Below are 12,571 nucleotides of genomic sequence, written 5' to 3'. Positions count from 1 at the left end.
AGCTCTGAACTGAGCCTCAGAAAGATTATCTATCTGTTCGTCCATTAATTCATGTATTTGCTGAATATGCCTGAAAGGTAGGGTCTATTTAAAATATCAATTTGGGGACTTCCGGCCAAGATGGAGGCTTAGACGGACACGCTAGGTCTCCCTCTACAACTAGAGAGGAATACAACTACTTCAAAACAAAGGATAACTAGAAATTCCAGAAAATAAAACTACACGGAAGCCCAACATATGAAGTTATAAACCAGCGGCGCCCTTTGGGCAGGTAAAAGCGAAAGGGGGCGGAGCTGTTTGCGGTCGCACCTGGGACAGCGGCGGGGAGAACAACCCTGGCTGCAGTCGAACCCCCGGCAGCTCGCGACCCCAACGCTGGGGAAAGCAGCCACCACATCGCCTTGAACAGTGAGGCCCAGGGGGGCGGGAGGACGGATCCCAGTCTCCTAGCTGAATAACTGTGTGAATCCATCTTGGACCCCCGCCCCCAAAGAAAGCGCCACAGGGCTGCGAAATAGGTCGCGGACAGGCGCCGGTCGCTGGGTCGTGACGCGTACACAGGCACTGCCTCCTACAGCCGGCCCAAGAAAACAAAACGCATCTGTCAAAATGAGGCAGACAACTATAGAAATCCTGGTGGCACAGCTCACCAGGCAACAGATGGAGAACCTGACAGATGAACAGATAAGAAACCTGTCAGAGGCTCAGTTCTGGGCCATTGTTATCAGGTGGCTTACAGAATTCACAAAAGATCTGGAAAAAGATGAGAAAGAAGCAAAAAACATAACGAAAGGAACAAAACCACATACGAGACAGATGGTGAGGAAAAAAAATCCAGAGTTCATTTCAACAAACTGGAATATGGAGAAGGAACAAGAAGTCAACCAATGCAGGGAGAGGAAATGGGAAGCAACGATGAGAGGATCAGAAACCTCTGGGACAGCTATAAAAGGCCCAACATAAGAATCATTGGTTTGCCAGAGAGCAAGGAAAATGAACTAGAACTTGAAAAATTGAGTGAAAATATAATAAAGGAGAACTTCCCAGACTTGGGGAAGGAAATAGACTTACAGGTCCAGGAAGCACAGAGAGTTCCAAAAAAACTGGACCCAGGGAGAACCACTCCAAGACACATTATAATCAAAATGTCAAAAATTAAAGATAAAGAGAGAATCTTAAAAGCAGCAAGAGAGAAGAAAAGAATTATGTACAAAGGGGTCCCAATTAGACTATCAGCTGACTTCTCAAGGGAGACCCTGCAGGCAAGAAGGGACTGGCAAGAAATATTCAAAGTAATGAAAATCCAAAACCTACAACCACGAATACTCTATCCAGTGAAATTGTCATTCAGAATAGAAGGACAGAGAAAGTGTTTCCAGGACAAAATAAAACTGAAAGAGTTCATTAGATCCAAACCACTGTTATATGAGATGTTAAAGGAACTGGTTTAGAAAAAGGAGGATCAAGACAATGAAATTTAAAATGAAAACTGCATCACAAGAAACAACAGAAGCTAGGGAATTGAAACAAAGGCAAACTAAACAGGCAACGAGAGTGGAAAAAGAACTATAGGTACGGAGAACATATTGGGGGGAGGTCAACAGGGAGGGGGAATGGGGAGAGGGAGGGAGATGATATAGGAATTAAGGAACATGGTAGGAGGGAATGGAATAGACAGAGAGAGGTTGAGAAGAACTGTATGCACAACTAATGGACATGATCTAAAAGGGGGGGACAACTGGAGGGAGGGTGGCCACCAGGTGGAGGGGAGCAAAGGGAAGGGAAATTGGCACAAATGTAATATTATAATCAATAAAACACATTAAAAAAATAAAATATCAATTTGGAAAAAAGACTATATACTTTGTAGATGTCACCACTGAAGGCAAAATTAGGACCTATTAATGGGTAGAATCACGATATATATTTTTAATGCAATACATTGAAGAATCCTTATTCAACCTCAGAATGGAATTTAAAGTTTGATAAAAAATGATTTATTTAACCCAAAATGTATTGAAGTAGAGAAAAAAATGTCCACAAATTAAAGAAAAAAATTTAAATATCACATAGGAGAGACAGCAAATTTAGGAAGTAATGAAGAATGTTTCCAGCCTGAGATTTTTGTATTATGTGATTTTACTTTAATATGAATTACTTAAATTTAAATTCTAGTTCAAGTATATTTTATACTTAAATTTTAGGACTATTTTTATTTATAGAACCAAAATTCAGTTTACTAAATGTCCAACTTCTTTATCACACAGTTGTATATTATAAAATACTTCTCTCAAACTTAAAATTAGTATATTTAAAGATGTATAAGTTTAACTCTATGCTGACTTTTTGAGAAAATTTAAATACATTTTGTGATAATCTCTTCATTTATAAGCACACATAAACATGGACATGCCGTATATTGTGTGATTATTCTGTCTAAATATCTATTGCTGTGTCCCACCCTCATTGATTCTCAAATATTAACAAATTCAAAGGATCATTTTCTGCTTTAAAATGAATAGATTATTTATCAAAATAATTGAACTATTAATCTTAGTGTGTATGGTTCAGATACCATTTATTAAGAGATTTACGAAAGTTTTATTTTAAAGTAATTTGTCCTTTCTGAATGTATTTTTACCAATCCATTTTACCCTTGAGATATTTTTTGCAAGCAATTTCTTTGTTTCTTTTAAGCCTGAATGTAAAGAGATAAATTACCACAAACTCTGATGGCCTTTTTAATGCTTGTCCATGGGATTAAGTTGAGATCACCAATCAATTTCCTATAAGCCATCAAGCAACATCATATGTTAACAATTTTCAGTCTCTTTTTATCTGGTTTGGATTCAAAATGGTAACCTGGAGGTGAAAGGTCTGATTTTTAAAAACCAGCTCTCCTGGGCCAACCAACCTTTTCAATTTTCTGAATTTAAGTTAATTGTATCATTTAAGTTTAATGGAATTATCAACATGTTCACCTTCATTGTGAAATAACACTTTCCTTGTTCAGGTTAGAATCAGTCTTTTAATGTTTACCTAGATTATAAAAAAGACTAAAGAGAACACAGTGTTATGTTTAATGTACTTTATTCTTTGATTTAGGAATTAAGGTACATTTTAGGATTTAATGAGGGTAAAAAAATTTTTCTTCCAGGTAAAAAAACCAGTTGCTATGTCCTCATGGAGTTTCTATATGAAATTTGTTTCTAGTGTTGCTTTTTATCTGATATTTATTCTATTTTTATTTCAGTAACTTATTTATAAAATAAAGGGGGCTTTTAGCATTAAATAGTTGAACATATTGACTACTGTATCTTCTAACTCTTATAAATACACAGTTAAAGTGAACTGTTCATTCTGTTACCAGGGAGACCTGAGTTGAGTCAGGGGACTCCCCACCTCTCCTTTGTTCTTGTCTCTCACTTGCAAGAGACAAATCCAAGCGAGAGACAAATTCAAGCAAGAGACAAACACATATAGTGGAAACGAGATAACAAGTTATTTTATGAAAGAGACATGAGCACAAAGCTACAAGCAGGCACCCAGCTAGTCAGAATGCCCTATGTAACTAGTCTTAATCCCCTATGTATAGAGGAAATAAAATTGTAAGTTTGTTAAGTTTGTTTTATACATTTGAATACTTGGCTACAGGCGGGCACCTGTCTAATCTGAGTGCGATGACCATTGGGGTTAAAAAGTTATATACTTTATTTGGCTTCTAGGTTACCTCTCCACTCAGCTAGTGGAGATGATATACACAGACTTTTAAGGGCTCTCCTCCTCCTGAGTTATCCTGGTTTTGCTTGTGATATTCGGAATTCCTGGCAATAGTATTGGACCAGTCTCAGGACTCCTAGGTCAATGAGTAAGACAAGTCTCCTTTTTGTTTCCAGCCTCCTGTTTTAAGTCCTTTGTTAGTTTGTAATGGCAGGAGCCCTGCTTTATTTCCCCTCTGGCTACTCCTTCTTAGCTACTACCTATGGTAACAATTCTAAAACTTCATAAATGGGTAAACTTTTGACTTAGAATCTAAAAATGTGAGGCATTTAAATATTTATATTTTGTTGTATTTTTTCCCTTAAAAATCCTTTAGCACCCAATGCTGTATTTATATTTGTTTGGTTTGTTTGTTTCCATAAGGAGGAATCCCAAGTTTGCTTAGGCTTCAGGCTTCACAAAACTTTGATCCCCTTTTTTGTTCAAAGTAATACTATTGAAGAAAATATTTAAAATCCACCCACATTTCCTGAGCATTTCTACAGTCATAGATGTATTCAACTCTGTCTCCAGGTCAGATCACTCTTGACCCAGACTCATATGTCAACATTTACAACATGTTTTTATATATTAATCCAATTAAATCATTATGCCCTAAATTAAAGATATGTATTTTCAAAAGCTAAGATTTTAGATTATTCTAAAATATAATTTTATTATTTTAAATAAAAATATTTCTTAATTAACTGTCAGTCGATAAGTATTATTATCAATATTTGATTCAAGAAGTTGATATGAGATAGGACGTTCCCTCTCCTACCAAAACCAATTTTTATCTTGAATTGATTTACAAGATATGGAGCAACTAGCCGCTTTTAAAGAGTTCAAGTCAAGGGGCATCCTTTGTCCTACTTGGTCATATTTTTAAAAATTGGCATATTCACCACTACTTTAAACAAATTTTAAAATAGCAGGGAAGTAGGAATATGAAAATGTGAAGATATTAAGTTGTCCTCTGTGGAATAATTATTTTAAACTACTTAATTATTTTAAACTTTGATGAGCTGCATAGAAGATGCATATAGCAATAAGTAGTTGTAGCATCGTATAACTCATTTTGGTTTTCAACTGGTATAAATTTAAAAATTTACTTACCCATTCACTTACTGACTATGTTAAATTAATTATTTAATTTCCCTTTATGCATGTTTTAACTTTTTTTATTGTTTCTTAAATAACACCTGTATTACATTTTTTAATTCAAATCTGAAAAATAAGTATAACACCAAATACTTGCATTGCATCTAATATGTCATTTCCTATTCTCAGCTCTTCACATATTTTAATATTTAACACTATTACTTAAGCATGAATATTATAATAATTTTATAGCTGAAGAAAAAGTGTTGAAATAGTTTAGCTGGTCATATAGCCCAGGTAAGCAGTAGGACAAAGAATTTTTACACAGGTAATATATTTCCAGAACCCATAGCCTAACCAACTTCACATACTCAAAAATACTTATATTTCAAGAAAGTGGGACAGGGGGAAATCAATGACAACTCCCAGAATTTGAGTATGGTGGCCATTAATTTAGGTGATCCCTTCAGGACTAGAAAAAACATTGAGAAAAGGAGCTAGGCATGCCACCTAAGGCCTGTTCCATTAATGTTTGATTTAATTATCCAGCATAAGTAGATCAGCAGGTGACCCAGGGGAGGGGTTAATGCATATGCCCAAACTCTTCTGAGTTGCTATTTAGCTACATTGCTTTGTACACTGATAGGTTTTAAAACTGCTATTTTCTCATATTTCTTCTCTCTTGATATTTACCCAGTGATATTAATTATAATTTCACATGAGACTAAGAAAAATGGGACAAAAATATACTTTTTTCTTTGGTAAGAAAATATATCCAGTGATAGTTGAATATAGAAAGCTGAAAATCAAGGAGAAGATGCAAATTTGGGAGTCATCGGCATATGGATCATTTATGTGGATGAAAAAGCATGAAGAGAGGATAAAGAGTAAGAAAAGCAATTAACTGAGAAAAAGAGATCCACAAAAAGAATAAGAAACAACAGTGATAGAACGACAAAGAAAATCACATGCATTCAATAACTGAATTGATTGTATAATTCTGTAGTTCTCAGTAAGTCAGCCATGTCAGAATTACATTTATACTATGCATTTATTAGTTATTTTTTGACAAAAGTTGTTATTTAGTCTTTTCAGGTAAAACCCAAATGTTCTAAGTGCGTATATTTTCTGTTCCTAGTAATATTTGAGTACATTGAAATGGTTTTAATGCATTTAATTACAAATCATTAAAAATAATCAGAATCATAGGTATAGAGAGCACATGGGGGGAAGTCAACTGGGAGGGGGAAAAGGAGAGGGAGGGAAATGGTGCAAGAATTAAGAAGCATAGTAGGAAGGTAGGGAAAGGACAAGGGTATATTGAGAAGAGCTTTATGCACAATCCATGGACATGGACTAAGGGTGGGAGACTGCTGGAGAGGGGGTGGTTGCTGGGTGGAGGGGAGCAAAGGGAAAAGAAATTGGGAGAACTATAGCAGCATAATCAATAAAACACAAAAAATTAAAACTAATCATGTAAATAAATCCTATATTTACTTGAGTTTGGGAGGATATTTTTTTGTCACGGTGAAAAAAAGTTAATAAATACTAAAATATATTGACTCAGAAACATAAAAATCCAGGAATCATTTATACATAGCTGGAATCAGATATGCCTATAATATAAAATATTTCCCTTTTTTTGTGTGTGTCCTCTGTCTGTTCAATTTACTCTATGATGGTTTCATGCTCAGGAAGTTTATCTTCTTGCCATCATTACATATATTTGGATTATACCTATCAAAGAAAAGTGTATAGCATCCCTTTCCCAAGATTTCTATTAATATTTACAAAGGAAATTGACTGAATCTTTTTCTCTTATATGCACCATGAAATTGAGGAAATGAAGCCAGGTGAGTATAGGCTGTAGCAGGTGGGAGAGAGCTGCCTTTCTTAGGGAAAAAAGGTGCAAAAGAAAAGATGCCAGAAAGATAAAAATAACAGATATTTCCTACATTACTAAAACATATTTTATGTAAAATGCTCAAATATAAATACCTGAAAGATTTTATGGCCCATCAAAATATGTTTTCAAATAAGTATAGTTTCCTCTTACACTTTACATTTTCATAGAATAATTCATAGTCCAAATCAAAATAATTGACTATTACTCTATATTATATAACCAGACATACACAGAACTCAAGAGTTCTCATGAAAGATTGAAATTGCTCTGTTTTGAATTTGTTAACTATTTGTTTAACCTGTGCTGTCAGAAGTACTATAAATCCATCTTGGATAATTGTTTGTGCTTTTTTCTTTTGCTAGCTACCCTTGAATGCCACTAGGGACTACCTTTTTTTTTTCACAAAAGGCAAATTATTCTTAAATTATACATTTGGATTAAAAGATGTGGAAATAGAATAAAATATCAGAAAATCCACCCAGGAAGGAAAGCAAAAAACAACACAACTGAATAAGTCAAGAATATAAGTAACCATTAAGCCAGTGGAATATCAATTTAAAGCATAATCATAAACTCAATTAACTATTTCTAAAGCATTTTTTATATAAGCATAATGAAAGCAATGTTGACTCTTGCTCCTTTTTCCTGAAAGCTATTTCTAATTTTAGAAAATATTTGCATATTTTATTTCTGCAGGCATTTATTATTCAAAAGATATTTGATGAGCACCTATTGTGTAGTAACCACCATTTTTGAATTTGTAGATAAACAAAGTACTTACCTCATTGATTGTACATAATACATAGAGTTCAAAATTATGGCCATAAAAGAAAGAGAAATTGAGAATGGCTGCTAGGCCTTTGACATAACACATTGAGTGAACAATGGTACCATTTACTGAGATGAGGAAGAAAAGCAGAACAGGGTAATAAGTGGGAGAAATAAGTTCAACTTTGGACACAGTTTGACATGACTGCTATAAAATTAAATGGAAGCATCAAGTTAGAGGGTGCACATCAAATGGAAATATCCAGTAGTCAGTTGATATAAAGGCCTAGAATAAAAAAAGAAGTTAAGGCTAGGGATACATGTTTGGAAGTAAAATATAGATGGTACCTAAAGACATGAGAATGAATCAAGTATTATACAGAAATTGTATGCAGTTAGAGAAGAGGAAGGGACCATGAATGAGTTTTCAGGTACCTGATGATTTAGAGATATTTAAGAGAAGGAGAAGTCAGCTACAAAGATTATGTTAAAGTAGCTAATAAAATGGCAATAAAATTGAGAGGTCAATTGGAGAATTTCAAGGTAGATGCAACTGAATTAATAGTTGCTAAAAAATCAAGTAAGATAAGGACTGAGAAGTTAGAAATTTGGTGATTATTAGTAACCTCAGCAAGATAAATTTTAGTTCAATTATTAAGATGAAGAAAGAATGAAAGCTGAGGAAAAAAAGAGAATTGATAATTCAAAATGTTGCTATAAAAAGATGTAGAATAATGGGTGTTGGCCAGGGAAAGCTTTTTAAAATACAGTTGTACTCTGATGGGAATAATCCATGAGAGAGTGAAAATCTATGTAGCAGAAACAAAATACTATATGCATTAGAAAAAAAGCTTTGAAAAGTTTAATGACGAGATCTAACAAAGCTGTGGAGGGATTCACCTCCAATATCAACAGTGATATTTCATACATAAGAAGAGGAAAAAAGGACTGTTGTGTAAGTATAGACACAAGTGGTTTTGTAGATAGATTTACTTCTATTTTATCAGTGATTTTATAAGCAAGGGCATTCATAAGACTGAAAGGTGGAGGGAAGTGTTGACAGTTTGAAGAGAGAGGAAAAAGTGTGAAGTAGTTCAGGAGACCGGAAGGAAAATGCTGGGGCTCAGGAAGGGTTACCCACTTGGAGAAAATGCTGAGAAGATGACTGTGTTAATTCATAATATGCTCAAACAACAGCTATAAGGCATGACCCTAATCAATAAACAACTGAGATATGGCTGCCATACATTCTATATCCTAGACTGGGGTGTATGTTCTTCATTCAGTAGTGAGTTTTTCAAATTGTAGCAAATAATTGGATAGTGAGAGTACAGATAACTAGGCATCCCTGTATTTTCAATAGAGCAGTGTGTGTAATAGAATAACAGTGAAAAGAGAATAAATGTTATCGATAAGGGTATAGATTTTTTAAGTATGTAGCAAAGGAATATGCTGAAATGAAAGAACTAAAGTTACATAAATGGAAAGACATTTGACCTTACTGAGATATAAGGAAATACAAGCTACAATAATAATTAAATAAATAAATTGCATAGTTACAATAATACAGAAGAAATATAAGATACCATTTGCTGCCTTGAAATTTGTTAAAAATAAAAATGCCACAATGTCAAGTTTTGCAAGAGTTTGTGGAAACTTGTGTTCTTTGCTAGTAGAAATATAAATAAGCACCACCATTTTGGAAACCACTTTGGCAATATATAGTAAAATTGAAAGTGTCCAAATCTTATAATACAAAAATATCACATCTAGGAAAGTACCTTAGATAAACCTGTGACAGCTTCACTAGTTGCACACAGCTAAGTATCAAAAAATAAAATAAAATCCATATTCATAGGAAATTGGATAAATTGTGCTCATGTTATAAGTTTGAGTGCTCTGGAAAGATTAAAATAAATAAGCAAACTATATGGATCAATATGGAATATAACATGAGGGAAACTGAAAATGTGATTTCAGATGGAAGATTTGATTTGTAAATCTGATAATGGCAAAATAATAATGTGTCCACCCTTTCATTTTATTTTCTCAGTGAATTAGAAGGTAAGATCAGAAGCTGAAATAAGGTGGAGGAAGGAAGAGAAATGTGAAGGTTTAAGAAAAAGAAAAGGTATAAAGTAGTCTTCAGAAAAAACAATGAAAAAATTTATTAGAAAAATTCAGCATTAACAAGCAGACTTACAAACATTAATGGTTTCACCATCTCAGCAACAATAATCATTTAAGTAATACAACTGAAAGTCACTTATATGTACCAATATGGTAGATTAAGATTTTTCAAGGTAACCAAAATAAAATATTGCTATTAAAATGTTATTAAAATAGGACTGTTTTTGCTTTGTCCCATAGATTTTGGGTTTCTGTATGTTACACCACATAAACACACTGATGGATAAAGATCTTATGATCATAGCAATAAATGCAGAAAAAACCCTCTGATATAATCCAGGATCCATTTATGGTAAAAACTCTCAACAAATGGGAATAGAGGAAACATACCTCAACATAATGAAGGCCATATATGACAAACCCTCAACCAACATCATACTCAATGGCTAAAAACTACAAGCATTTCCCTTAAGATCAGGAACAAGACAGAGGTATCTGCTGTCCCCACCCTTATTCAACATAGTACTGAAAATTCTAGCCACAGCAATCAGTCAAGAAAAATAAATAAAAAGTATCCAAATAGAAAAGAAAAAAGTAAAACTGTCATTATTTGTAGATGATATGATACTATATACAGAAAAAACTAAAGGCCGTGGTCAAATAGCTCACTTGGTTCGAGCATCATCCCAATACGCCAAGATTATGAACTTGATCCCAAATCATGGCTCATACCAGAATCAACCAATGAATGCCTAAATGAGTGAAACAACAATTCAATGTTTGTCTCTCTCTCTCAGATCAATAACTAAAACTTAAAGAGAAACTAAAGACTCCACCAAAAAACTACTAGAACTGATAAATTAATTTAGTAAAGTAGCAGGATACAAAACAAATATACAGAAATTGATGGTATTTTTACATATAAATAATGAAATAGCAGAGAAATATTTTTAAAATCCCATTTACAATTGCCTCATAAAAAATAAGATACCTAGAAAAAATTTAACCAAGGCAGTAAAAGACCTGTACTTAGAAAATTATAGAATACTAAATAAATATAAATTAAGAAAGATACAAACAAGTGAAAGCATATGCCATATTCATGAATTAGAAGAATTAACATTGTTAAAATGTTTATACTACCCAAAGCAACCTATAGATTCAATGACATTCCTATTAAAATACTAATGGCATATCTCACAGCAGTAAATCAAATATTCCAAAAATTTATATTAAATCACTAAAGACCCCGAATAGCATCAGCAATCCTGAGGGAAAAAAAAAACAAAGTTGGAGGTATCACACTATCTGATATCAAACTAAACCACAAGGCCATAGTAATCAAAACAGCATGGTACTGGTATAAAAACAGATATATAGATCAACAGAATGGAATAGAGAGTCCATAAATAAGCCCACACCTTGGTGGTCAATTAATGTTTAAGAAAGAAAGCAAGAACACACAATTGGGTAAACATAGTCTATTCATTAAATGATGGTGGGAAAATTAGACAGATACATGCGAAAAGTAAAACTAGACCACCTTCTTACACCATACACAAGAATAAACTCAAAGTAGATTAAAGATATAAATGTGAATAGCAAGACCATAAAAATCCTAGAAGAAAACATAAGCAGTAAAATCTAATACATTTCTCATAGCAATACTTTTTTTTCTGATATATATCTTGGGTCAAGGAAACAAAAGAAAAAATAAGCAAGTGGGACTACATCAAACTAAAAAGCTTTGGCATAGCAAAGGAAACCATTATCAAAATGAAAGGACAACCCACTGAATGGGAGAATGTATTTGCCGATGACATATCTGATAAAGAGTTAATTTTCAATGTTTATAAAGAACCCAGGTAACTCAAAACAAAAATAACAAACAATTCAATAAAAAAATGGGCAAAGAATCTGAACTGATATTTCTCTAAATGGGACATACAGATGGCCAATAGACATATGAAAAGATGCTAGATGTCACTGATCACCAGAGAAATGCAAATTAAAACCATGATGAGATACCACCTCACACCTGTCAGAATGGCCATCATCAATAAATGCACAAATGACAAGTGTTGATGTGGATGTAGAGAAAATGGAACATTCATGCAGTGTTGTTGGGAATGCTGACTACTGCAGCCACTGTGAAAAAAACAGTATAGAGTTACCTAAAAAAATTAAAAATGTAATTGTCTTATGATCCAGCAATTCCATTTCTGGGCATATATCTGAAGAAACCTGAAACACTGATTTGAAAGAATATATGCACCCTTATTTTCATTGCAGTGTTATTTACTATGGCCAAGATTTGGAAACAGTCCAAGTGTCCATCAGTAGATGAAATTGTTGTGGTACATTTACACAATGGAATACAAGTTGGCCATAAAAAGAAGGAAATCTTACCTTCTGCACCAGCATGGATGGACCTGGAGAGTATTAGGCTAAATAAAATAAGCCAGTCAGAGAAACACAAATACTATATGATTCCACTCACATGTGGAATCTAATGAACAAAGTTAACAAACAAAATAGAAACAGACTCATAGATACTGAGAACAGAATAACAGCTCTCAGAGGGGAGGGTGTTTGAGAGGCTAGGTGAAGGGACTAAAAAATAAAAACAGACATAGACAACAGTAGAGTGGTTGCCAGAGGGAAAAATGGTAGGTGTGAGAGAAGGTGAAAGAGGGCAAAGGGGAATAAAAGGTGGCAGAAAGAAATCACTATGAGTGCTGGGCACACAATGCAGTATGCAGATGATGCATTATAGAGTTGTACACTTGAAACCTGTATGGTTTTATTAACTAATATCACCCTAATAAATTCAATTAAAAAAGGAGAAAAAATGTATGAATGGGCATGTACACATGGAAAACAAAGTTAGTATAAAAAAAATTAAAG

The sequence above is a fragment of the Furipterus horrens genome, unplaced genomic scaffold (assembly GCF_987537825.1).
Source record: "Furipterus horrens unplaced genomic scaffold, mFurHor1.1.pri manual_scaffold_9, whole genome shotgun sequence".
Lineage (NCBI taxonomy): Eukaryota > Metazoa > Chordata > Mammalia > Chiroptera > Furipteridae > Furipterus > Furipterus horrens.
This window is presented reverse-complemented; position numbering follows the sequence as displayed.